The sequence below is a fragment of the Pteropus vampyrus genome, unplaced genomic scaffold (assembly GCF_000151845.1).
Source record: "Pteropus vampyrus isolate Shadow unplaced genomic scaffold, Pvam_2.0 Scaffold39, whole genome shotgun sequence".
In the NCBI taxonomy this organism is placed as follows: domain Eukaryota; kingdom Metazoa; phylum Chordata; class Mammalia; order Chiroptera; family Pteropodidae; genus Pteropus; species Pteropus vampyrus.
The window spans coordinates 7,786,048-7,813,097 of record NW_011888820.1 but is presented as its reverse complement, the minus strand read 5'-3'; positions in this window follow the sequence as shown (position 1 = coordinate 7,813,097).

Genomic DNA, 27,050 nt, shown 5'->3' with positions numbered 1-27,050 from the left:
ATCGAACAGGGGAAGTAGATAAGGTAATTGCTTCTTTTTAACTGTTTACCTGTCATTATTGTTTCACACCTTCTTTGGCCTTGAAATGTCTTCTGTTTTGGTTGTGAATTTCCAAATTCTGATAGAAATTTCTTAACTTTCGTTTTTCATAATGGACAATTTTGTCTGAACTTTTGAAGGTTGAACAAACACAGAACCTTTATAACACGTATTTTTTTTTTTTATTTGTTTTGCTGTCTGATCTTGACAGAAGACTGTGCCAGCTAAAGATGCCCCTAGTTCCCCATACACATGTGGGAGAGAATGTCCCTGGAAAACTTTTGGGCTTGTAGTAGCTACTCTCCAAACATAGCTCCCTCCCCCATAAAGTATAACCTCCTAGAATTGAGACTTTGTGTCTTCCTCGCCCTTTGAACTTGGGCTGGCTAATAGAATGAGGTGGAAGTGATGCTACTTGACTATTGAAGAGCATTAAGAAGCTTTGCAGATTTTGCCTGGGTCTCTTGGAATGCTGCTCTGGGGTGAGCCAGCTGCCATAGGGTAGTTGGACTACCCTATGACCACATCTGTGAGGAAGTCCAAGCTGGCCGTATGTAGAGGCTGCAAGGAGAGAGAGATGTCTGAGTACCCCTAATTATTGCAGCCATCTGAAGCACCAGACTTGTGACTGAGGAAGTCATCTTAGTTAGCCCCACTCTAGAATCTAGATGACTCCAGCCCCATCTGCCATCTGACTGCAAATTCATGAGAGAACCCAAGTGGAAAACTGCTTGGCTGAATTCAGTCAAGTCAAGAACTACAAGGTATAATAAGAAACTGTTGTTTAACTCAGTAAAGCCACTGTGTTTTGGGGTGGGCTTTTGTGTAGTAACAGATAACTAATACAGTGCTTATAAGCAGATAAGAGGGTGGTTTCATGGGGCTGAAGTAGTCCATGAAGGTGGGGATGACTTAGTGTTATTTTTAATCTGTTCAGTTGGTTATGACTGTGAAGAGCAAAATGATGACCTGAAGACTGCACTGGCTAGTTCACCTTTTGGATTCTCTGTTTGGTGTCGGGATCCTCTCTCCTGCCCTGGGATCACCTCACCTGTCTTCTCTGTAACTCTGGGCTCTTTGCCTCCATAGATGTTTCTTACTTAGTTTTACAAATAGTTTTTCTTTGGGTGCTGCTTCTGACTCCATTCATCCTTACTCTATTTAGTTAACACCCACTACCGTACACACTTAACAGCGGTGAACTCAAGCTCTGAATGTGTTTTTTGATAATACAAATTCATCGTTTATATTTTTTTCACATAAAAACATGTATTCATCGCAGTATTTCACACTTCCTTAAGTGCGTAAAATAGGGTAGGGGGGTTCTCGTAAATAGAAAATTGCCTAGTAAAAGTCTTTATAGGAATATACTGTTCATATTAAGAGAAACGTAGAAACTACCCAACCGAATCAATTTCAACTCCTCTACACCCTTCGTCACTACAAAGAGATGTTAGATGACAGATTCTGAGGATTCTATGAGATATAAAACACAATCTCTGACCTTTGTAAATTCAGAATCTAGGCGGAGAGTGATGATGATGATGATGATAACAACCAGTATTTATTGAGCATTTATTATGTGCCAGGTACTGTGATAAGCACTTTGCATGTATTCATTCACTTAATCCTCAGAACAATCTGTCAAGTAGGTAATATCATCTTGAGAATAAGATGAGAAAAACTGATGAAGAGAGATTATGTGATTCACCCAAATTCATGCCGCTAATAGTGGTAGTAAGTAGTTAACTACTAAGCCGTATTGCCACATATACTAGAAAACCTATGTTATCATTACCTTTCTGCATGGGAGTTAGCACATGCTCTGTGCATAAGACACTTTACCACTCAAAGTGTGGTCCCTAGACCAGCAACATCAGCATCCCCTGAGAACTTGTTAGAAATGGAGATACTCAACCCTCACCCCAGACTTAATGAGTCAAATTGTGTTTTAACAAGATCCCAGGTGATTCAAGTGCACATTAAAGTTTGAGAAGTGCTGATCTAGAAAGTAAATGCTAAAGGACTTCCAAGGAAGGAGTTATCACTGAGACCTTCAAAGGGGTGGCTGCTGATTGCCTGCCTGGGGAAATGGGTTGCATGATTATATGAGGGGGTTTGTTTTGCCAATTAAGAACTATGCAAAGGAAAGATATGAAAAATAGTTTTTTAAGCCATATATTTGCTTTTTAAAAATCTGAAAAAAATGTGATTAGATCAGAGAGACATGCTGATTCATGAAGTGGGCAGACTCTCAGGGGCCAGGCCAAAGTTTATTCCATCTCCTAAACCCTTGCAATGCCCACCCTCACGAATCCTAGCAAGTATAATGTGTCAGCTTGGCCCAGAAAGATAGATTGCCATCCAAAAAGTCATATGGCTGTATTTGGTGACATGGGACTAGCTGCCACAACTCTTTATACAGTAGGAAATGTACTCCATTGCTTCTAAAAAAATTTTTTTTTAAATCTCTGAAATTGGCTAGGTCATAAATTTAAAAGAGACACAAAAATATTACATGTGATGCTACTGATCAAGGATTGAGATCAGAAAATCTCTGGGATGTGGGAGCGGGTAATAACAGGACGACAAGGAGAGGGCATGAGAAAAGCCGTGTGACATAATCTGCTGTCTTGACTTTGTATAAGATTTTGAAGTATCCCCCAAAACCCGAAACAGATTGTTGAGATAGTTATTAGTAGAAGGATAGCAAAAGCCTAAGAGGCTAAACTGGAAATTTATTTTCATTGGTGTGTAAAAAGTAAACCAATTTGGAAAAAGAGGAATAAGGTAACTGTACAAAGTACAGTGGGAAAAAGAATTCTGATAATCCTTTACAAAGCCAATGGAGGGATCTTAGTTTGATAAAAAAAAATAGTGATGTGGGAACAGGATATTACAGAGATTATGTTGCCTAGTAGAGGAGGAAGTATAATAAGGGCTCGTTCTGTGAGCAGAAACTAGGAGCAGAGAAATGAGGACTGACAGCAAGAGAATGGTCATAAATACGTGGGTGAGCATATTGAAGGTCATGTTCTGCTTCACAGGAAGCATGTTCTGTGGAAGAAAATAGAGGTTTCTAACTCAGACAGACCAGGAGTGGAAGTCTGACTTTTATCCTTTACTGTCTTCATGCTTTTCTGAGTCTCAGGTTTTATATCTATAAAGACAAAATTCTTATCAACCTCTCAAGGCTGTCCTGAAAATCCTTTTAGAGAGTGGATGTAAGAGATCTCAGTCCTGCTCATTCAATTTATCACCATGCCTTTTTTATTAACCTTCTTAAGACCTCTTGAATTTGTTTACTTGGCTCCAAGATACCAAGTACAAGTACCCAGCCCTCCTCCCTGAACTACTGCTATACCTTTTTAAGGAGACTCTCCACACCTAACCTTGATCCCTTCTAGATTGTTCATAGTACATGCAGGGATCTTTTCAAAATGCATTACCTGGTCACGTTACCTCCTCATCCTTAATAGCTTCATATTGATCTTTTTTTTTTTTAACAGTCAAATGTGATGACATGCATTTTATTATTTCAATTGCTAATTTTCTTCATCATTATAAATTTTAGGTGTACGCAGCCTTCCTGCCATCTTGACCCACCGATGTCAGCTTCACATTGATCCTTCACATTGATTAAAATATTGTCCTTCGCAACTCTGCTTTTTTTCAGTTCTTTGAAATTCATTTTTTTTTTTTTTTGCTTGATGATTGTCATTTCCACCACTAGAAGTTTAGCTCCGTGAGCTCAGAGTCTGTGTCTGTTTTGCTCACCACTGTATCTCCAACATCCAGCACAGTGGCAGATATACACTAGGCTTACATGCACCCATTCCAAAATAAATGACAATGCCTATTTAGTAAAATTTGCCTTCTTGTTCCCTGCCAAGAAAGAAAGCATATCTCAGAACGGTGTAGGGGATTTGCCTTCTTGTTCCCTGCCAAGAAAGAAAGCATATCTCAGAACGGTGTAGGGGATTATTGGTAGATGCTTGGCTGCTGATCCTTGGCCACTGGACTTTCCCACTACACACCTAAAAGACAGAGGTGGTGGCCATGTAGGTGCTCTGCCCTTGAAAACTTGCCAAGCCCTCTTCTAGAATGGCATTCTCAGTCTTGACGCAGTACCTGAACCCAAGAAAAAGGAGCCAATTGATGAATTTGGAATGTTAGAGTAAAATTTCCAGAGTAAATAGAAATGTTCCATTTTATACTTTATTGTTCCATTTATACTTCATTATACAACATTAAAATATTCTCCTAGCATTCATTTGTTTCCTTTTCTATGTAGTACTTGAGGTAGAAGATAAAAACAATAGCACAAACTATTATTAAATAAAATATATTTTCAAATGCAGAGGCATTTAAATGAAAGAGCATCTTAATGGCCTTACCCATTCTTATTTTTTATTCCATGCTTTATGTGTTATTATTTCCACTTGAAAGTAGCCTTCTGTCACCTTATTATTGATTTGCTCACATTTAAAAATTATCCTATGTAATCTAATCTCTGGAAGTTTAGCTTTTGTAGTTGTTAATAATAATACAATACAATTAATTTCTAAAGACTCTCATTAGTAATACCATCCATTTCAAACCCTCATTAACCTGTCAGATTCTCCATTGCTAGAATCAAGGCAGGTTCCAATAAGCTTTAATTACTTGGAATGAGGTGTTGCACATTATCTTTCAGAGTGTTTGTCAGTTCAGGGATTAATAGCACTTGGCTCAATTTTCATCGTAGATATATGTTTTCTGGAATCTGTTGGGCTGTGCACAATTAATGAAAAGATGACAGTAAGACTATAACACGTGTTAAAAAGTCTTATTTCTTCCGAATGCTCTGCCTAGCCTATCCTGTTGGAAAGTCTCTACACACAGGATGGCAGTCTTGATTATGTCATTCACGTATGTTGTGGGTGTTCGAAATATGGCACCTTCAGTCTCTTGGTGGGTTAGACTTTAAGTCTGCAGCTGGTAAAGTGTGAGAGCTTGGTGGAACACCACTAGACTACGTAACAAGGCAGAAAACGGTGCAGAATAATCTTGATTGCTTTTATTCTTAAACTTGGAAACAGTACAAACTGTGGGCATGTTTAGAACTATTAGCATTTGAGCTTGTGTCTGGTGGAATCTTTTGAGAATGCTCAGAATGCCGTCAACTCTCTCCAGATATTTCTTTTAGCAAAGAGAATGTCTAGAAGATGCATGACTATATATCTGCGCCCAGTGGGAGATTGCACAAAGACAGAGTTCGATAATTTGGGGGCCAATAATCTTCAGTTAGATAAATGGGGACGTATACCATTGTGTGAGTGGAACTCGTACTGGTTTTGAACCTTCATTTTCATATCCAAGCTCATATGTGGTTAGTTGCAGGTCAGCATCAAGGCAAATGAGAAAAACTGACCTTCTGTCTTTGGTTCTTTTATAGAATGCATCAGGCAGGAGGTTGGATGATTGCCTAGAACATAAAGAGGGGATATCCCCTGAGAAGCAGTGTGTTCTCATTAATTTATTTCTTAAGAATAATTCTCTTTAAAGATGAATTATATAATATTAAAAATAGAGTTATTCTTCTAAATTTAGAAAATATGAATCAACAGAAAAAAATAAAACTTTACCGTAAGCCTATTATGAGGAAAGAGTCACTTCCAATTTTGGTATCATTCTAGTCAGTCCCTCCCATTCTCTTTCTTTTCGAAACTGCGTGTGTGTGTGTGTGTGTGTGTGTATGTGTGTGTGGTGTAATACCTATCTGCACAGACGTATGCCAAGCAAGATCACATAAGATCACATAAACTCAGATTAGTTAGAGAAAACGTATCTTCATTTTTCTCTAATCTGATTTTCCTCTTGAGACTCTACACACGGCTTATGGGAAAAAACCCCCAAATTTTAGTCTAGTCAGATAAAGTCTGATCTGATACAAACATTTAAAAAGTCTCTTTGGATAATTCAGTCTTTTCCTGTTTGACTCAGGTACATTCAGGCTTTCAGAGTTCTATGTTCTTCCCTACAATGTTCTCTAAGAACATTGGCATCTAGATGCTACATGTGACCTCAAGACATTTAGAGAAAGTATCTCTGGATCCTTGCCCTGTTCCTTGTGTCAGTGATCTCTGAGGTGCTGTAAGTTCTAGGTGGCATTTTCAGGCCACGTACAGTAATCCCCTCTGGGCCCATTTGCTCACTGCACATGAAGGTTTGTTCACCCAAACTGCAGGTCTTTCAAAGAGCTCTCATCCTTGTGTCTCGTCATCACTAACACAGGCTCCTTGACAGTTCAGGCATGGACCTGGGGGAGCCGGGAGCTCATTTTGCAGAGCTGGGTTGTATGTCTATGCCCATGGAGGATGAAAATAGCATGGCAACCTCGCCTGGGATTTAGAATAGTTTTAAGCTTTGCCCAGAGTGAGAAACGAGGGGTCTAACAATTGAACACAGTTAAATTGTCATTTTCTGGATAGGCTCCATTCTGCTTTATAAATTCCACATTACCTGTCTTACCCTCTCATCTGGGTCAAGATTTGTTCTTATAGAATGTTGCCAGGGCAACAATGCCTGTGGCTTTTCAAGGTATTTCAGAAGTGGCTGAAGAGCTCTCTCCATCTGCTGGTGAAGCTACTTGGGGATAAGAGAGAGGCCTTATGTCAATTTGTTTCTTATTAAGATCACATTAATAAGCATTATTCATGTAAATCTCACAGGCAAACAGTAATTCTCGGGCTTGCGCGTCTATGTTTCCAAATACAGACTCCTCCATCTCTTTACCCATTCATTAGCACAGCTCAACTCTCAAAAGACAAATAGGTTAATTCACTCCACTTGCTCCATTTCATCTGAAAACACAGTCTAGTTTGGTCTAAGTGGCTGTTGAAGATAGTCTGGAGAAGTATGAATCCTTGAGGAATTAAGTGAGAGAGAGTATATGGTATACCTGGCCGTATATGGACTAATATTTGGGGTCATGAAAGTGTGAATCATTTGACAGGCACCAAAGAGATCCTGGGGTTGGCATCATAAAGTTGCCCCCAGGTCAGGATGGAGGATTGGGTGATGGAGAAGCCTGGAGACTGCCCTCTGCTACATACCCACCTGGAAGGGAACAAACCACCGGAGTCCAGTTTTGACCTGAGTCCAACTGACCACAGAGTAGTCTGGAATAGCAGCCCATGGTGGGGACTGAGTAGACTGGGAACATATAGCTGAAATGCTCTACCAGTTTTCTCTCTGTAGGAAGATTTGCTCCAGCTTTTGTGGTGTTTGCATTTGAGAGATAAATGAAGAATTCAACCTCTGTTTTGCATTTTGAGAGTAAAATTACTTTTGTACTGTCCCCTCAAAGAAACAAATCTCTATTAATATGCTTATAAAATATAACCTCTAGCCACGAGCCAGGATGAACTTGAGAGCAGACATGCTAGACAGGAGAGGGGAGCTTGAGGCTTTCTGACTTTGACTTTAATCGGGTCGTCTTGATTACACAGCGCAGGCGATGAGAAGCTTGATTAAATGACTTCAGTTCATTGATGTCTTTAAATAGCTGAATATGTAATTTGCAATTTTACCAGCTCAGTTACCTGTGGGTTACCATGGTAATAAAGCATATGCTGAAATGACATTTGACATTAATTTTATTATTTTAATTTACAACCAGTGAAACACAATAGCACTTCCCTATCAATGTACCTCATTTTAAGGTAACTGAGGAAGAATAAATGTACTCACATTTTCAGAGTAGTTATAAATTATGGTATATTAAAGAGAAAGGTTAGGACCAATTCATCCATCATCCAAATTAAGCTTAAATTGATGTGGGCTGCAGGGTTAAATGGATTCTCTTGAAATAGGTATCTATCTGGCCTTTTTAACCTGTGGATGGGTGATGTTTGGTCCCGAGACAAGTTATATCTAAATACATACTGGAAATGTGTTATAATGAGATGATAGTATCCTAGATAGTATCTCTTTCAACACAAGAACGAGGTATCCTTATACTTTGGCAGTCTGCGGCTATGAAAAATAGGCCTCGGTTGAACTTTAATGGTTTAGTTAACATTCTAGGAATAATTACTCAGACTCGATGGAGATATAGGGAACTTTGGGCATTTTTAAAATTCAGTAGTAGATTTGTGGCAAAAAAAAAAAAGGTGAAATATAAGATAACATGAAAACATTTTTTTGTTGTTATTGCTACCATTAATATAGACAACCAAAGGTTGGCATGAAAAAAGACCTAGAACTTTATATTTGTTTTGGAAATAACTTCACACACATTTAGCATCTTCCAAGGACTGGGTTACCATGAACTTTGCTATGTCTCGTGAAGAGGACCCAAGATTCTGTTTCCTCTTCTTGACTCTGGCTCTGTTCTTGACCACGTCTGATTCTGAGGATGTCCATATTTCTTCTCTTTCTCTCAGCTGCCACTCATATTTAAAGAGAACTTTTTAGTTTTAAAATTCTTTCTGTTGGAGGGATTATTATCATGGGAGTATATTTTGGAGTATTTCTTTTGCTTTTGGCTAGGAAAGGAAACTGATGTCCTATCAGAAGTAGTTGAATATTTCCACCATGTTTGGCAACGATACAACACTTTCCCTTAAATTTGGGGGTGAAGATGCATAAGGAATATGCAAGTCTAGCTAATGCACTATTTTCTTTTAGACATCCATGTAAAGAAATCTCTTAAAAATAGATCTTGTATTTTAATGGTAAATGTAATCCCTGTAAGCTATGAATAGTGATAGAAAACATAGGACCTAACTCTCTTTCCTTAAATGCAGCATACATCTCAGAAGCTAACCAAAGAAAATTGAACTCAACACACCCCAACTTTTAGTTATTTATTGAGAAGTTAATTCAAATTTTGCCACTAAGTCATCACATTGATTATATTTCCATCTAACCACTTACAAGAAATAATCAAGCCAAAAAAAATAAAATAATAATTGGCAGGGAGAGACTGATATTAAAAGGTAGAAAATAAATGTATCCATCAGCTAATGGAAATAAAACCAATAAGCACCGAAAACAGTAAAGAAAACATTAATTCAGGCAGCGCCCTTTTAGTTTGCCTTAGGAATCGTGAGTAGCAATTTGAAACCCTGTTTTTCTCTTGGGAAGAAGTGCTGCCTGGAATATGATATAAACTATACTGATCAAATAAAGAGGAGAGCCTCAGGCTAAAACAGAAAGAAAGAAGTTACAACAAAGAAAAACAGCTAGTTGTATGAAATGACACATTTATACACCAGCAAAGTAAAATTAGAGATCTCCCCCCATATAAATGTTATATCAGCTGCAGAAGAAAAACAGCTACATCACAGAGACCAGACTTGAGAAAGAAGATAACATAAAATAGAAGATTATTTCAAATAGTTTCTAGAGCATACCACCCATTTCATTTAGGTTTTGATCATGGTATACTGATATTAGTTTAATTTTGTTAAGTTATGTAGAGAGTTACTCAAATAAGTTGAATGTTTTAGGAAAAATGTAATGATAAATAATGTCAAAAAGTACCTATTGGAGCAAAACATTTGGTGGGTATACATTATTAAATTTAAACAGAATCTGACATACTCTTTCTTCTTTGGAAACTTTAAGCTCTTGATTCAGGCAAAATGGTACCTTTTGGCTTTTGTGAGCATTTCTGAGCTTAGAAAAGTATAACCAATGACAAAATGAAATATTGTAGGGGCATGCTTTGGACATGACAAATTTGTTACTGCAGAAGTTTCCATTAGAAATTCAATGTTATCTACTAGGAAGGCCTCTGTGCCTCGATTTATGCAGCAGATGAGTTTTGAAAGACAACAGAGAAGTAAAAATTTTTAAATTAAATCAGTGTGCTTGTCATTTGTGGTTCATCATTTTGTAAAGCCAAGAGTCCATTTGTAATGTCAATGATTAGGCCTCAAATATCTAATTGATTAGATTTTCTAAATCAGATTTTATTCAAGCAAAGCATAAAAATATTGTTGAAAGCAATTTAAATGTCTGTAAAAATACCAGAATGACCGAGAGAGAAGATAATTATAGGAAATCATGAATGATTCACATCCTAGTCAATAAAATCTAAATAAGATTTTATGGGTGTTTAATCTTTGCAGCAACTGGCAATCACTTTACTTTTCTCTCTTCCTCAAGCCAAACTAGATTCCCAGTTCGCATTCTGACTTATCTATAACATTTTTTAAAGTTATCACTCCTTCCTGCTTGAAAAACTCTTAAGACATCACTCTCTCCTAGAATTCCTCAGATCTCAGTGACTGTTCTTTTTTGCATCTCCTTTTCTGGTTGCATCTTGCCTGGAGTGTTCTGGGACCTAGTCCTTGGACCACTTATCCTCAATTTGGCCTTATGTGCTGATGATCTCCTTGACTCATGGAACCTCATAACTTTGAATACCATATATTTGTGGGTTACATCGGCTTCACCTCTGTGCTTCAGACTCACACACATAACTACATATTCAACATCTGTATTTGGGTGTCTAATGAACGACTCAAGCTTAATACGTGTAAAACCGAATGCCCGATTTCCTCCAGGCCTGCTCCTTGGTATCTTTCCATTTCAGTAAATAAAAACTCCATCCCTTCATTTGCTCAACCTCCAAACCCTTAGTCATCCTAAAATCTTTCCTTGTTTTCATAGCACTTCTAATCTTCTTGCAAAGCCCCACCTCCGTTATCATCAGTCTGCTCAAAACCACTGACTTTCTTTTATTGTTCAGTGGCCTCCTAACCCATTTGCCTGCTTCCTATCTCACCCACCTACAGTTTATTCCCCTGAAGGCAATCAGAATGATTCTTTTAAAAAAAAGATCACGTCATTCCTCTACCCCAAATCCTCTAATCACTTTTTTTTGTCACTCAAAGTAAAAGACAGAGTCCTTATATGGCCTTCGAGGCCCCTGCATGTGCTATCATGTTACCTTCCTGACTTCATCTCTTATTACTCTTGCCCCGCTTCCCTGACTCTTCTCCAGCCACAGCCTCCTTATTGTCATTCAGACATGCCAGGTTCACTTCCACGTCAGAGCCTTTGGACGCTCAGGCTTGACCATGCTTCCCCCAGATACCCTCATGGCTATTTCCCATTTTTACTAAAATATCATCTTTTCCATGAGGTCTTTTCCAGGCACCCAATTTAAGTTGCAGCTCCCACTCCTACACTCCCTATTCTTTCCTTGTCATTCTCCATGGCACTTATCACAATCTGATAAGTAATATGTTTTTATTATGTTTAATGCCTGTCTTTTTCACTCTAATATACATTCCTTGAAGGAAGAAATTATTGTCTTTTTTGTTCACTGCTGTGTCCTCAGCACCCAAAAAAGTTCTTGACCTATAGAAAGGTTTAATTAGTATTTGGTGAATGAATAAGTGTACGAATGGCACTGGGGCCATTTTGAATATTTAAAAATCTGACCTATGTGTACATTCTATTATAAGGTCTGAACTTTGTGACTAGCTGGATTAGCAATCTAAAGTTGGGACCAAGGTTTATATAGTGGAACACACCATAAATGTAGATGGAATGGAAGCTATTCAAGGGCTATAAATAAAAACTCAGGACCTGGCCAAGGTTGTTGATTGCTCATACAATAGCATTTTCTCTTCTTTCTCGGTGAAAGACTTCTGATTTTATGACTACCGTAATGAATCACATCCAGCCCCTGAATGGATCATTGTTAGTTTAAGGCAATCACAACAACCTCATTTCTTTTTCTCCAGTGACTAAACTAGGGCAGTTCTAGCCAATAATGTAAGAAAGTTTCTGGGGAAAATTTTCTCCCCTCATAAAATAATGGGTGGTACAGAGAAAAGCTCTTCATTTGCCTTCCTTCTTGTTTCTTTGTTTGGATATTGTTTATTGGGATGTGATGCTTGGAACTGGAACAGTCAACTTGTAATCATGAAGAAAGCATAAACTTTTGGAGATGCCTGACTAGAAATGGTTGACATTCTTGCTGACAGTGTTGACACTTGCCAACCTCAGAACCACCTGCCTGCAGCCTTTCTGAATAAGTGAGATGATAAATGTTTGTATTACTTAAACCACTGCTTATTGAATATTCTTTTACTTGTAGCTAAAATTATCCTAACTGATACAGAAAACTTGAAAAAGTGAAGCCGTGGCCATGATTCAAATAATCCTCAACTGTAACAATTTACTCAGGGAAAACCAACGCAAAGCTATTCTAGAGAAGGAAGACTGAGATCATTTAAAATCTCAAAGTCCAAAGTGATTATCAGGCCCTCCAGATTCTTCATTGGTTTTAGATCTCTGTACAGAATATAGAATATCACAAAGCAGCACATAAAGTAGTGATACACTCTCCTCCACATTCTAGGTTACATTCGCCCACCCCTACCCTGCCTCTCTCGCAGCACCCACCCATAATACCAAAGAGTATACTCCATTGGTGGTTCCTGGCCAGGGGCTGGCCTCGCAGACCTTCTGCTCTCAGAATTGAATGGCAGGTTTGAATGAGCTTTCTTCATCTTCACAGGGATATCCCATAGAGCTTTAATAGTGGCCACCTTATCCTCAGTGGAATTTCTATTTCTCATTATTTGCCCTCTTTAAGTCAGCCCCAGATCCTCTGGCTTCAATAAAATTACTCTCTTTTAACATTTTCTTTACAGTGTTGAGCCATTGTTCATGCTCAATTAAGGATGATGACGAATAATGCAACTAACAGTAATTAGTAGCCTGAAAGAAAATGATGGCTAAAAAAACAGTAGGGAACTTCCCAGGGGAGTTTTATTCCTATTTCGACTAGCCATATAAAAAGTGTAGCGGAAGCATCATCCACCTGGGAATAGAGCGAGGCTGGACAAATAGCAAGAATAGATGACAGTGGGGAATTCTGCAATAGTGAGCTAATGAGCTGCAAGGCCCAATAGTTTTTTATTCTATTTAATTTCAAAGGTTTAATTTCCACCATTACCAAATGGTGATTATTACATCCCCTTGTGAACACAGCATTGACCTAAATACTACCATGTAGAAGCATATTATGCCAGCATGCATTTTGAATTTCCTTTGGTTATATTCATAGGAAAACAGCACTGGGTAAAATGTTCTTAATAAAGAATAACCCTGCTTCTCTGCCTTTTGCTCCCACTGTTTCCTGTGACTGGAATGCCCTCTCCTCTTCTGTCAATTCTGTTCTTCAAGTGCTTGGTACTCAAGACCCTGCCCTCCTTGTAGGCTTTACGAATCCTTCATCTCCCATGAGGATGGTTTCTTCCTCTCAGTTACCACAGTACCTTTTTTGCTTCCACACTCAAGCCAACATTAAAAAAAAAGAAAGTGTTGTATAACTTACATACAATAAAATTCACTTATTTTAGGTGTACAGTTCGATGAATTTTAACTATAAGTACCACTCAAATCAAGATCTAGAATATTTCCAGCAGGTTCCTCATATTCCCACTCAAGTCAGTGAGGCTTCTCCCATGGTAAGTACGATTCTAACCTCAAACACTATGAACCACCTTTGCCTGGTCCTTGCTGACAGTGTCGACACTTTGATCTTCATATAAATCAGTGGTTTTTTTTGGGTGTTTTTTTGTTCTTTTTTTTAACCCGAGGGTGACTTCGTCCCCCAGAGGACATTTGGCAATATCAGGAAACATTTTTGGTTGTCACAGTGGGTAGGCGGGGGATGTGGCAGTGCTATTGGTACCTGGAAGGTGGAGTCCGAGAGTGCTACCAAACATCCTACAATGTGCAAGACAACACCCCCATCAAAGAATTATCTGGCTCAAAATGTCAGTAGTGCCAAGGTTGAGAAACCCTGATATTTAAAAAAATTGCAAAGTACTCTACGTTTGAATTCTTTTACTCAACATTGTGTCTATGAGACTCATCCATGTTGCCTTGTATATTGGTGGTTTGTTCTTATTTATTGCAGTGTAGTATTCTGCTGTATTGGTGTATTTGCTTACTCATTCTTCTGTGGATGAATATCCCAAAGTCATTTTTCAATAACATACTTAGAATACTTACCTCTTCGGTAGATATTTGTATCGAACTAGGTTAAAGAAAGTCCGTATGATTTTAAGATTAAGAGGTCAGGTTTGGGTGCCAGACTACCTAGATTCAACTCTTGGCTTCATGTCATTCCAGTCGTAGGGCCTTGGCCGCAAATTACTTAATCTCTCTATGCCTCAGATTCCTAACTGCTGAAATGGAGATAATGAGATAATTGTACTATTTATAGGGTTATTGAAAGGATTAAGAAAATCAATACCTTTCAAATGCTTATAATGGTGCTGAATCCATTGTTAAGTGCTAAAAAATGTTGGGCTATGTGCCCAATCTAATTTATTAAGCTTAGTCACTGGTCAAAAATTGTTTTGTGTAATAAACATTACTGGTGAGAAGGGGAAAAAAGAATTAGCTGTTTGGATATTTGTTAAGGCTGCAAAGAGACTGATGTTTAGCAAAGGACCTCTAATAAAATTGGGGTTACTTCTGATAATCAAATGATCCATAGACAGATTATTATTATGTACATCTTAAAATAACAAGTTTCAGTGATTTAAAAAAACTCTTAAAGAGGAGGAGAATTTAATGTCAGGATTTTACATCTACTTCAAATTAATCTAGAATTTGAATTATGGTTTTTAAGAAATATTTCTCCAGGTTGGACAGAGATAATCATAAACAAATGTTCTGATCCTTCTTGGTCATGAGAAATAACAGCACACAGGATAAAAATGACAAACTATTTTTGATATTAACTTAAAAGGTTTTAGAAAGAAATTATGTTAAAAGAAACAGAAATAATTTGCCTGGTTGAATGAGGGGGTATTTGGATGTTTACTATATTCAATTGAAGATTATTTTAAAAATAACTTTCTGAGGCAAAATATAAATTTTTAGTTCTTTCTGTGTTACCTCTAGTCAGTACAACTTAGAAGACCATGTAACACACCTTTTTGGCTCAGTGTATTGGTGGTAATTCTGTAATGAAGCTTATGCAGATGGTTAAATCTGGTTCTAAGAAACAATTCAATATACAGTGCAGATCATTTGTATGTAACAAATTTTGCTCCATTTTTATTATATTTCTTGTGCAAATAGAGATAGTGGTCACCAACCGTCATTATCTAATCATGGATGGGATCTGAATGGTGATCAGCTGGAAAAATGAATTTAGTGAATATCATCTGCTAGTTGAAAATTCTGGAGAGGATTCCTGGCTATTGTCTCTTTGTTGAATTTTTCTTAGAAATGACCTTCTTTCTCATTGAAATCTGGGCACATGGTTTTGTTAACCCAATAAGGTACAAGGGCGGGTTATGGACATTGTTCATTCAGTAATGGGTTCATGGATTGTGATATTACCATTGCGCAAAGCTAGAAAGTTGATAAGTGTTTTCCTTGAGAGTCTTATTATCAAGTTGGTGGAGGAGTGAGCTTTTGCCAAAGAGACTGTGTGACTGTGTTTAAATGATTAAGACGTTTGGAAAGCGGTCTGTTGTTGCTGAAGGAGCTAGGCTACTTCACCTGATTGTGCTTCACAGAGGCCCCTGAACAGTGGGTGCAACCTGTGACTGCAGGTGTGCCCCTGACTGGGAAACTGCTAATGAGGCCTCTTTAGGCTCACACAATTCTTTGAGAATGAATAACAATGTATAATGTACATGATAATGTAAAACAAGGCAAAAAACTCCTAAGAAAAATGTAGATTCTATTAAAACCAGGTGATACTATGAATAAAGCACAATTCTAATTTGATACATGGAAAAAAATCAGGTGGGAGACTCTTTCCCATAATCCCTACTAGTGAATAATTTTTTTCAAGAAATATTCTTCTGTGTCACCAGATCAATGACATAGGTAATTTTGGTCAAGCTTGTGGAAGGCACTTGCTGTGGCTTTTGTGATGGGTTAGAACAGAACAGAAAGTTATTACCTCCTGAAATAAAGATTTGAAATACAATTTTTTTTTTCCCGAGACATGACGAGACTGTTAAAGAGAGAACCGATAGTAAGTTCACAGAACAACCAAAGCTGAGGCCTCATTTCAGTTGAAGTTTGATTAAGAGGACTGCCAAACAAATGTGACCGAGTTTTATTTCACAGAAGAAAGAACAGAGCAACAATGAAGACACAGAAGGAAAATGAGGTCACTGTGCTTTCCCTTAAAAAAAAAAAAAATAAAAAAAAAAGTCTGGTTTTCAGTAGACAACATAGTTAAAAAGTTTAGTGTCAAATCCACACTGTAATTTACCCTGGAAGATTGTTTTGCCATCCTGGTCTGTGTCTGATATATGCTGAAAGAATACTGAGTATCCATCCCTTCTAGCTCTTACTTATCTACAAGTTACAACTATGGCAGCAGTTTTAATGAAGGAAATGGTACTGGCACCCGAGAGCTAAAAACAATATGATATATACTCTTGTCCTACTCTGATTATAAGAGTTTGAAAATACCTCCAAATAGGTTTATTTGAAGCCGATAACTTTCCTAAGGGCAGCTGTAAGGGGAAGAGTACTAGCCAGAGGACATTGTGTAATGCATTTCATTTCTCGAGTATCTGATGCCCTATTCATTAAATGTGAACAATAACAATGCAAGCACAGTAATAAAAAAGCAAGGGCTCCAAGTGTGGACTGACACAAACTTGTGTCGAAGTCCTGGCTCAATACCATTGATGGCATTATGTTGACCGAGTCCCTTATCCTCATACAATAGAATACTAATTGACAATGAAAAGGAATGAGCTGATACATAGAGCAAGATGGATGAAACTCAAGTGCATTATGCTGAATAAAAGAAGCCAAACACAAAAGAGTAAATACTAATTGATAGCATTTATGTGGAATTCTAGAAAATGTAAATTAATGTAGAGTGATAGAAAGCAAGTCACTGATTATCTAGGTGTGAGAATGGAGGAGAAATTGACTGCCCTGAGCTCAAGCGAACATTTTGGGGGTAAGAGAAATTTTCTGGATCTTCATTGTGGTAGTAGTGGTAAGTATGAATGTGTGTGTGTTTAGAAAAAAACTCATCAAACTGTACTCTTAAAACGAATCAAGTTTATTACATCTAAATCATACTTTGATAAAGTGGATTTTTTAAAAAGTTGTGTTAAATACCCTCCTAGAGTTGTGTTGGATGACTGAATACTCCAGCTCCCCACTTTCTGGTGGGAAATGTCCTTATAGGAAGTCTGATCGGAGCACTGAAAGTTTATCCAAAAATTCATTGATTCTTCCTTTTGTGTCTAGAAGCTCCAAAATAGTTATGATTGAGTCAATGTTTAGTTGCCCTCTTTCTATATTTTATCAGTAGAGGAGTGATGGAATTATACGGTAGAGTATAAAAATGTACATAATGGACCTTCACAAAACCAGTGACATGAAACCAGTTCTTTCATGCCAAGAGTTTTAGGGTGCACTTCCATTTTTATTTGAAAATATGAAAGAGCATTGTACCATGTAGATTTCTGCAGTCGCTGAATGTAGCTCAGACTTTAATTTACCTGCCTCCCTCTTTTTAGTGAAAATCGGTTTTCAGTTAGATGAGGTCCATGTGACCACGAATCTGCTTAATGGTACAGTCAGGACTGGAGACTAGTTTCCAGGTGCCAAGGCTAGTGATTTGCAGCACACTAATGCCTTCTTCTTAAAATATTTTAGATCTAGCATATAATGAGTTTGGGTCTCTGGAGTTTAATGTCCACTTTGTTTTTAAGCTGGAAACTAACAGCAATTTTAGAAAAGAATTCACATAGATTTCAATCTATTGCACATTCTGCTAGGACAGTCCTTTTGTTTGTTTGTTTGTTTTTGTTTTTAACCTATAAAGTGGTTCTCTCTGAATCTATAAGCGTTAGATGTTGAGAGAATAAATATATAAATATTCATGGAAGTGAAGAATAGTTTAGATTACTTTTTCCAGAAACAGACTTTAATGTCATTTTTTTCCAAATCATATTTCATCATCTCTTTTGAATTTAACATTATTGACATTCAATGATGAGACATGAACTCAAGAGTTATCCTAAAGGTGATGACTGTTCTGGATTTTCTGTACAAAAAAGGCACATGCACAGGCAAATATTTTTTCATGAAATTCCAGCTATGATATATATACTTCAGAAGGAAAGTACATAGACTTAGAGTACTTTTTTAAAGAAGAGCAAAGTAAAAGAGTTTGGCACAAATTATCATGGGGATAAATTATACCCTGACTAGTTCTGCAGAAACACTGGGCTAAAGAAAGTAATGTGAATACCAATGACCTAAATGGGCCCTTTAGAGTCAAGAAAAATAAATAAAAATTAAATAGTAACTACTTATTAATGGTTTATGCTTTTATCATGTGTTTTTTTCCATCTTACAAAAGTACTTTCATTCAGCTTTTCTCCTTCACTATTCATACATGTGTGGAATCAATAAATCTAGTTTAATCCAGTGAAACACACTTCTGACTCTCATTTACCATAGGCACAAAGATCTTCTCACATATATAAATAATATTGAGACTATAAAAACATAGCTTCATAAGTTGTCATTATGACCTACTTCGGAAAAATTGCAAGGACATGGCAGTAGAATGTGAAAGAAACTTTATATAAAGAACACGTTCAAGGGTGGATCAGAAGCTGCTCCCCCTGGACAACTTAGAAGTAAGATCGATCGATCGATTGATTAATATAGTTGTTTATAAAAACTATCTGCTTCAAGTATGCTATGCTACAAACTGCAGTGGTGTTGAGAGAAGTTTAGATTTAGCACCTATCTCATTCCCCCCGCCCAATTTGTGCATTTCTCCTAAGATGCTCGGACAGATAGTAAAGGAAGTATCTCTGGAATATTCCACAGCTCTGAGCAGTTGTAGGAAAACTGGCTAGCCCTCTCTCTGTGACCTGTACATCTTTGGTGTTGGACCTATGGATACATGGATACTATAGGATACATTTCTGTGCAGAAAGAGAGGATGGACCATAGGAGAATGTCAGAGTCCTCCGATGTCCTCCATACAGCATCCCTGTATGATGGCAAAGATTGAATGGGTTAATGATCTGCAACTAGTAACCAGCTATTTTAATTCTTATTGGCAAGAAAGGCAATAATCAAATGACTCCTTTGGGAACAAATTATAATGATGTTAGCAATAAGCTTTCAAGTGAATTATACTAATTAATTTCTGTAGGTCAGCATTATCCATCACCTCCATCATAAAAGGCAGGGAAGCCTCAATCCAGAGAAACAAAGTTGAATTTCAAAAGCTTTTCTGAGTGGGCATCCAGGGATTGAAATTTGTAGCTTTGCATTTTAAATGGGATGTTGAATTTGGAGAATCAGGACAATGCCCAAGGGGTTAACTCTCTTTCTTCTCTGTAGAGGTCATGCATTAGGGAGATGAGGAGTAAGTACTTGGAGGAGCCAGTGGGGTTGCTCTTACTGCTACTGTCTTGGCAGTACTTGTGCAGCAAATAAACACACTTCAGTCCTGAAGACTCTCTAGCATGAAACTTTGAAGGCACAAAATTCACACGCACACAATGGTGATTCAATAGCCACTGCCCAGTAGGACCACTCTTTAAAAATTAAAATAAGGTTGAGTTTTCTATAAGAGGAAGCAGCTTTGCCCTAGAAATTGGCTCCACTCTGCTCTCAGAATAAGAGCTAATGTAATTCTTTTGTGAATCTATTTTTTGCTTGTACTCTTATGTTGGTGCAAATGAGTAAAAAAGATTGCGTAGGAAAAAAATGTGAGAGTTCATTCTTAAAGTGATAGGATGTTAACCATTCAGTCTTGCTAATCCAAGACAGCCACAGTAAGTTTTTCTGCCATTTTAGAAGGCATATATGTGTTAACAAAATTTATTTGAACAAGACAAGAAATTGCTAATGCTAGAAGACTTTTATGTCACATTAGTTCAAAAATTCAACTTCCAGCTTTGTTGTCTTTATGACAGGTATTCTTGTGACCACAACAGCATAAAGCATTTAAAATGTTGCGTACTTTCCAAACTGGTGGTGACTGTGTTTACACTTTATCTTTTTTTTTTTTTTTCTTCCCACAATTAGGGCATTTGTGAAACCATTTCTGTGAACAGCCCAAGTGTACATGTCAAAATCTTGTTCCTTGCAGCGAGGCAATCTAACTTTTGGAGTTTGGTAACATTTTATAATTTCCTCAGTGACAATCAGGTTTATGTGGAGAATAATGCTTGATGTTACACCAAGCACAAGATGATGGCATAAATTCAAGACTAAGTCAACTCTCCATTTTGATAATACGGCTAGTTTGGACAGCCGGCATGAACTTTTACATATAATACTCAGATTGAAATAATTATTTCCTCTTCTGTAAAACTTCCATCAACTCTACCTGGGGCATTGATCAATTTTAGCACTTTTCTGTCTCTCTAGAATGGCAGTATTTTTGGACTGCTGTCAAAGCTGGCTCTACTGCAATCCTAAAGGCTATATTCAAGGTCACGTGACTGTTTACTGCTTCAATAAAAAGCAACTTATAAATGCAAAACGCAATTCACTATTTATTCATCTCATGTATTCATGTAATGCTCGTTGGCTTACTGTGGTGTTTGCTTAATATGTATTCCACAGCATACCTTTTGTTTCTGCAAAACTGCACATTATATCATTTTTGCATCTGACACTGACTTTATTCTAGGAAGTGTTCTAATAACAAAAGGAAAAAGAAAATGCTACAATGAGGAGCTATCCAACCCTTGCAGATTTGCTTAACTCGTTGGAAAGGCAGGGAGATTTTAGAAGACACGTTGACCTTGAATAGTGAGAAATCCCACAGTGAAGGGTGTTGAATCATAGTTCATTGCCAAATCTTATCACTGTACTTCCTAGTTTACTTTTTTTATTTTCACTTTAAGTTCCTTATTATCCGGCAGAGATATGTCATGGTTTATAAGAAATCTCACACAGCCACATGGAGAAACCCAATACACTTTTTCTGCTTTCTCTCATGAGGAATTGAGAACAATGATTTTAAGGTTACTTCCTTCTCTTTTCTTTGGAAGAATTTGGATTTGAAACTTTAAATGGCGATGTATCTAAATCCAACAATTTTAGGATTGCATTTGGGACAGTTTTGCTCATTCATTCAAATAATCCAATTCTAAAGATTTGAAGTCCTCATCCCAACCAGGTTTCAGTATGAGATTTGGGGCACACCAGATCTTGGATTGAGTCAGGCTCCACTATTTCTGGGTTATGTGAAATTAACAAACCATTACCCTCACTGAACCTTAGTTTCCTCATCTATATAATGCAGATAAAACTCCCGCCTTGAAAGATGATTGTCTTTGTGTATATATGTAATAGAGACTCAGTACATGTTAATTCCTTCCTTTCCCACTTTCTTTTGCTCTTAGAAAAGATAATGTAACTTTTAAAAAAATGTTCATTCATATCTCTGAAGTAGAGTTTGTTGTACTGATAATCTGTTGAAAGTATTAGTCAGTAGAAAAGTAATGATAGTATCTTTTCTAAAACTACTGCCAGACCACCCAGTGGTCAAATAAAATGGACACAGGCATCTTAAAGTATGTTGGCTCCAAGAGACCAAAGGACCAGGATTCATAATGTGATCCTGGCACTCACTAGCTGGGTGACTTTAACTTCTCCAACCCTTAATTTCCTTATCCATAAAACCAAGATTATAATAAGGGAAATTCTAGTAAGAATACCCATAGAGTTATGAAGAGTGAATGAAGTAATGTGGGTATCGAGTGCTTTGGCTGCTTCACAAAAAGTGGGGGCTCAAACGCATTCTCTACAGTGTATCTAGAAGCTTCCTTTTCAGCTAAGATCCTCTGCGGAGTTATAGCCTTGAAGCTCACAGACTGAGACCCAGTGATTCACTCATACGATTTAGCTGTGTTGATAAAGATGTGGCTGAGACCTAAAAGCATTTATTATCATCTTTTCACTAAGCTTATGTCACTTTATTTTGAAGGCAACCTTCTAACTTGAATAAATGGTGAATACCATGTCACGTGTCTGGGTGGCTCGACATAACAAAACCTAAAAATTATATGCAGTATTCTACAAGTGGGGGAGAAAGATTTGTTTTCTCTAGTAATTGCTTGAAGACGAAACACAATTTTAAACGACATCAGTGTTTGCTGTAATTTTGTTAGCACCTCCTGAATCTTTACTTTGAACATTTCAAGGGGGAAAATGTGGCCTCGCTGGGAAACTCCTGCGTTGCTCTGCAGGGACACAGGGCTAGTGAGTAAAAGAGCAGTGACCTGTGGGCTAATGATGGAAGGTAAACCTTGACTATATTCTGAGCATGTGTTATCTCCAAAGGTAAATATTGCTTTGAGCTGAAAGGAGGACTCTCATAGGTTTATATGTGGAGGGACAGAGTGGTGAGGCGCACTGAGATTGGGGGACAAGAAAAGCCGCGTTGGTTGTTCTTTCGACAATGGGCTGACAGAGTGCATGTTTTTAACCATTTCCAGATGCAAGCAACAAAGTCACATCGGAGATTTATTTCTTTTACAATAGAAGTCAATTGGGCATGACATTAATGTATTGTTTCAAGAAAAGTTTAACTCAACTAAATCAAGACGCAGTAGGAAATTTAAAGAGAAGCAATTTCTCTTATCGGTTTTAATGAATACCATTAAGTGATAACCAAAAAGAGAGAAGAAAAAAAGATTAAGGATTGCTCAGAAAACATCCTTCCCACTCTTCTAAATTATCATGACAACACAATCTTTAGCTGTGAAGTTAATTTCCTTCGTAATTACATTCTATTTAGAGGTGTGATTGCTTAGAAACACCCTTCTGGCGAGGAAGCTTTTTTATTCTAGCGGGGATGAGGAAGAAGGGGTCCCCAGCACCATGAAGCAAGTAGTTATTTTCCCTGCTCTGCCCCTGGGTACTTACTGGTTGGGGGGCCTTGGGAGTCCCTCCCATCCCAGTGGCCGCCTCTCATCCTGAGAGCTGTGGGCAGGAGAATTCACATTAGAGACTCTCAGGAGAAAGCCTGGTGGCTGGTTGTGAATGGCACTTGCTTTGAATTCTAGGGGCTCTCGGAAGGCACTTCACTCTCTTCCTGTCCCCAGGATCAAATGAAGGTGGGTTTGATGGGCCCTAGCATTGCTGTTACAGTTATGGGGGTGAGAACACTGTTTACTTAGAAGAGAAATAGTTCGTAGAACAAGATTAATGCTGGTCTCCTTAAGCTCTTTAGTTAGTATGCAATTGAATCATTGCAAGCCTGATTCTGCTATGACACGAATCAATGTATTTTTAACATTTCCATCACCCAAATCCTTGTTTACAACCATTTCTCTCACAGTCACTTGGGGGCAAAAAACAAAAGCGGAACCAAAAAAGCCACCGTTCAGACTTGCCGTCTTTGGGTTGGTCATGAGGTCTTCACCCTAAGGACTGAAAACTAGGGCAAGGGACTTTGTTCTGATGTCAGCCAATTTCCTAATTTCAAACCACCAGAAAAAAAAAATGAGGCCAAAGAATTCTGACAAATGAGTCTAAGGCGTGAATCCCAAGGTTCTCTCTCACGGTTCAAGCAAAATCAGAGTGTTCACGGCGGCCCTGAGTCCAACTTGCGGAGGCTCTGATTCTATTACCGCCTCATCCAGGCACATTATTTTTGCTCATTAATGAGATGGCATCATCACGTAGCATGCAGCAGCCAGAGTGATTAGCAAAGCGCCTCCTTCCATTCTTCAAAATGTCATCAACACACTGGTCAGGAAACAAACTCATTTTCTGACTCTGCCATGATTTGCGGCGTTTCAGGCACTGATGATAGCTTGTCTGCTTGGTTTAAAAGAGCTCCTGATATAACAGAACCTGACACTGTTTACTTCAGCCTATTATGCCTGCTGCATTCACTGAATGCTTCACTGGAGAAGAAAAATCGAAAGAAGGCTATTCATTGTAATGCCAGCTGCTTTTTAAAAAAGGAAATCAATTTTTGCTTGAGCTCAGAATGGACTCCGCAGGTCCAGGGTGACCTACCACTTTTGATGTCAACAACAAAAGGCTCTGCCTGAATTTTCCACAACAATCACCCAACAGCTCAAAGAACATTGAAAATCCTAGATTAGTTTCATTTTAGTTTATGTTCAAATTGGTATCCACTCGTCCCAACAATATCACAAAATAGAAAGCCTTGGGTGACACAGCCCTTGAACGCTGTGCTGTTGGAGAACTCAGGACTTTGCCGTCTGTGCCGGGTTTTGTTATAAATTACTTGGCAGGACCATTTTATGATGGAAATAATTAGTTATGTTTAGTATTTATAGCTAGTATCATGATGCCTTTCTGCACTGCTAATTAATTATTTTATGGCCAGCATGTTTCAAATGCAATTAGTTAGGTATGGCAATGATCATAATATTTTGCATATTCATGACAACATTCTGCCTATTTACAGCAAAACTTGGGTGTCAAAATCAGTTATTTTCCTTTTGTTATTAGGCAGAATAATTACAGGAAACAATAACAATGATCTCTTGCATGTGAATAACTTTTCACAACCGAGCACCTCCATTCATGTCACCCACACATATACTCCTGTGGTTTCTCACAGAGAAATGGAAACTCCATATGGTGACAAGTTTTGGCTGGGTCTTTAGCCAGCTTCAAGGTCATCAATGAAGGCTTTTGCTCTTTTTACATGTAGTTGGCCCACGGGGATAGACTGGTTGCTAAATACAGCAAATTAGAGAAGAGAATATTTGAGCTGAATTGGGAAAGAAAGGAGTTTGTTTGGACTAGGTCGTTTAGAACAAAGGCCCAAACTCTTTTTCTCTATTATTTTATTATTTTTTAATAGTAGGTGTAGAGGTGTCTCTAAACAGAAGGAAAACTTGCTTAGGTTTCTCTGTATTGTGTATGGGGGTGGGGCTAGGGCTCAGAAGACAGATTGAGTTATTGCTTAACCAGACTCAGTATCCAGGGGGCACACTGCCTTATGTCGAACTATCGAGTGCTTCTTAAATCCTGAGAGTCTAGAAATAGTATTGCCCTGCGAAGCCTGGGAATGTTCTCAATTAGCTTGTGGACAAGATCAATGACATATGCTCTCTTCCAGATCTGAGCCTATTTCTCTTTACTTTAAGCCTCCCAGACTAGCCATAATCCTCCATTTCCTTTTCCCCATATGTGCTCTGCAAAGTGCTGAAAACACTAAAAATCAAGAAAAATATTGTCCACCGAGAACTGAGATTTAGCCATGAATTTCCTATTAGGACACATTCCTAAGACTGGGCTCTGGGGGTCTGGAGTAGGGTAGGGAACTGAAACACGTACATAGTTCTAGTTTCCACTTCTTAAAGTCTAGATTATCAAGGGGGAAAAAAAAAACATTAAAAAAAACCAAAACCGTTCCCTTATTTTGGTTTTTTTTTTTTTGGTAATGCGTAATATATCTCCTTGTTAAAAACTGCACACAAATGTGGACTTCTTGACCTCTGCAGGAATCAGATTACCGTGTCTTTCCCTCTGAAGGACAAGAAAGCCTTTCTTTTCCTTCACCAAATTCTCTCCTGCTTTTAATTCAAGCCCTTTTCCATGAATTGGGTTTGCTGCAGACACGAAGAGCAAATAGACTTTGAAGTTAATAATCATTATTTTCTCATTTCTTGGGATAAAGTCTAAAAGAATCCCTTTAGCCTTCCCTCAGAAACCATTTTTTATCCCTTTAATCATCTTTGTCACTTCTCTGAACTTACTCCAGTTTCACCACATCTGCACATTACAAGCATGAGTTCTCAGTACTCTTAAACATAGCCCCAACTCCATTTTCTAAAACATCTGCCAGCACTTGAGGCCAAGTCTAGAATTAATCCTTCCGTTTTAATGGTTTTGGTGTTGATCACAGGCTAGCTGTTTTTTTGCCTCTCAAACCCGCCCCCCCAAAACAAAAACAAAAACAAAAAAAACAAAACACCCACACACAAAAACAACAACCCACAAGAGAAGAGTTATTTTTAAGGTGGATGGCCAACTTTAGAAACGACAATGTTCTCTTGTGACTTCAAAGATGGCCTGCTTTCCAGTTTGGGCCTGGAGTCCGGGAATGGCAAGTCAGCTGAGAGTGCTGGCCAGCCCGTGACGCCTGGTGGGGAGAATGGATCATTTTGGAGTGAACCCCAAGAGTTCTGTTCCATTCTAGGGCAGACTGGGGGTCTCTACACTCCTAAATTGAATGTAGCCCTATATGAGATATTTATTACTAATATTCCAGCTATTATTTGGGGAGATTCTTCAACATCTACAAAACAAGTCAAAAAGGCAGAGACTGAATAGGGAGAAGAACTGTCATTAGAGATAGGAGTGACATGTATGTATTGAGGCACGTGCAACTAATCAATCTTTTATGATTAATAATCATTGATTTGCAGATTCTGCTCCAGTTCACACTTCTATTTCTAACTTAACATGTATAAGTCCTCACTGTGCCTCCCCCAGACTTTGCCCCACCTCCTCCCCTCTCACGCCAAGGCAGCCCCTTTGTCTAGGGACCTTAGACACCGGCATTGAGAAAAATTAAAAAGCGACTGATACCTGTAGGGGGTGGAACTGTTGTAATCCCTTTTCTTGTGAGGACCCATGCCAGCTCACCCCCTTTCTACAGCTCTAACTGTAGTTGCAGATGTTCTCTTACTGAGAGAGACTCAAAATACAAACATATTGTAGTCCTGATGAGCTATTCATGTTTCTTTTGTCATCAAAGAGCAGTATAAAAAGCATAATGCAGGCGATGTGCTTTTAGTAATTGAGAGCCTAATCAATTCCACATTGTAATTGCCCCTGTCATCTGTTTACACACCTTTCATCCGTTTATAATCGAGCTCTTAAAAGGCAGACTTGCCCCAGCCCCACAGGTTGGGCAACATCTGTCTTCCTGCTCTCTGAACACAGCATAAAGGTTATATTGAAAGAGAAACATCAATACATTTTACAAACTGATTTTTTATTCTTTCATTGTAATC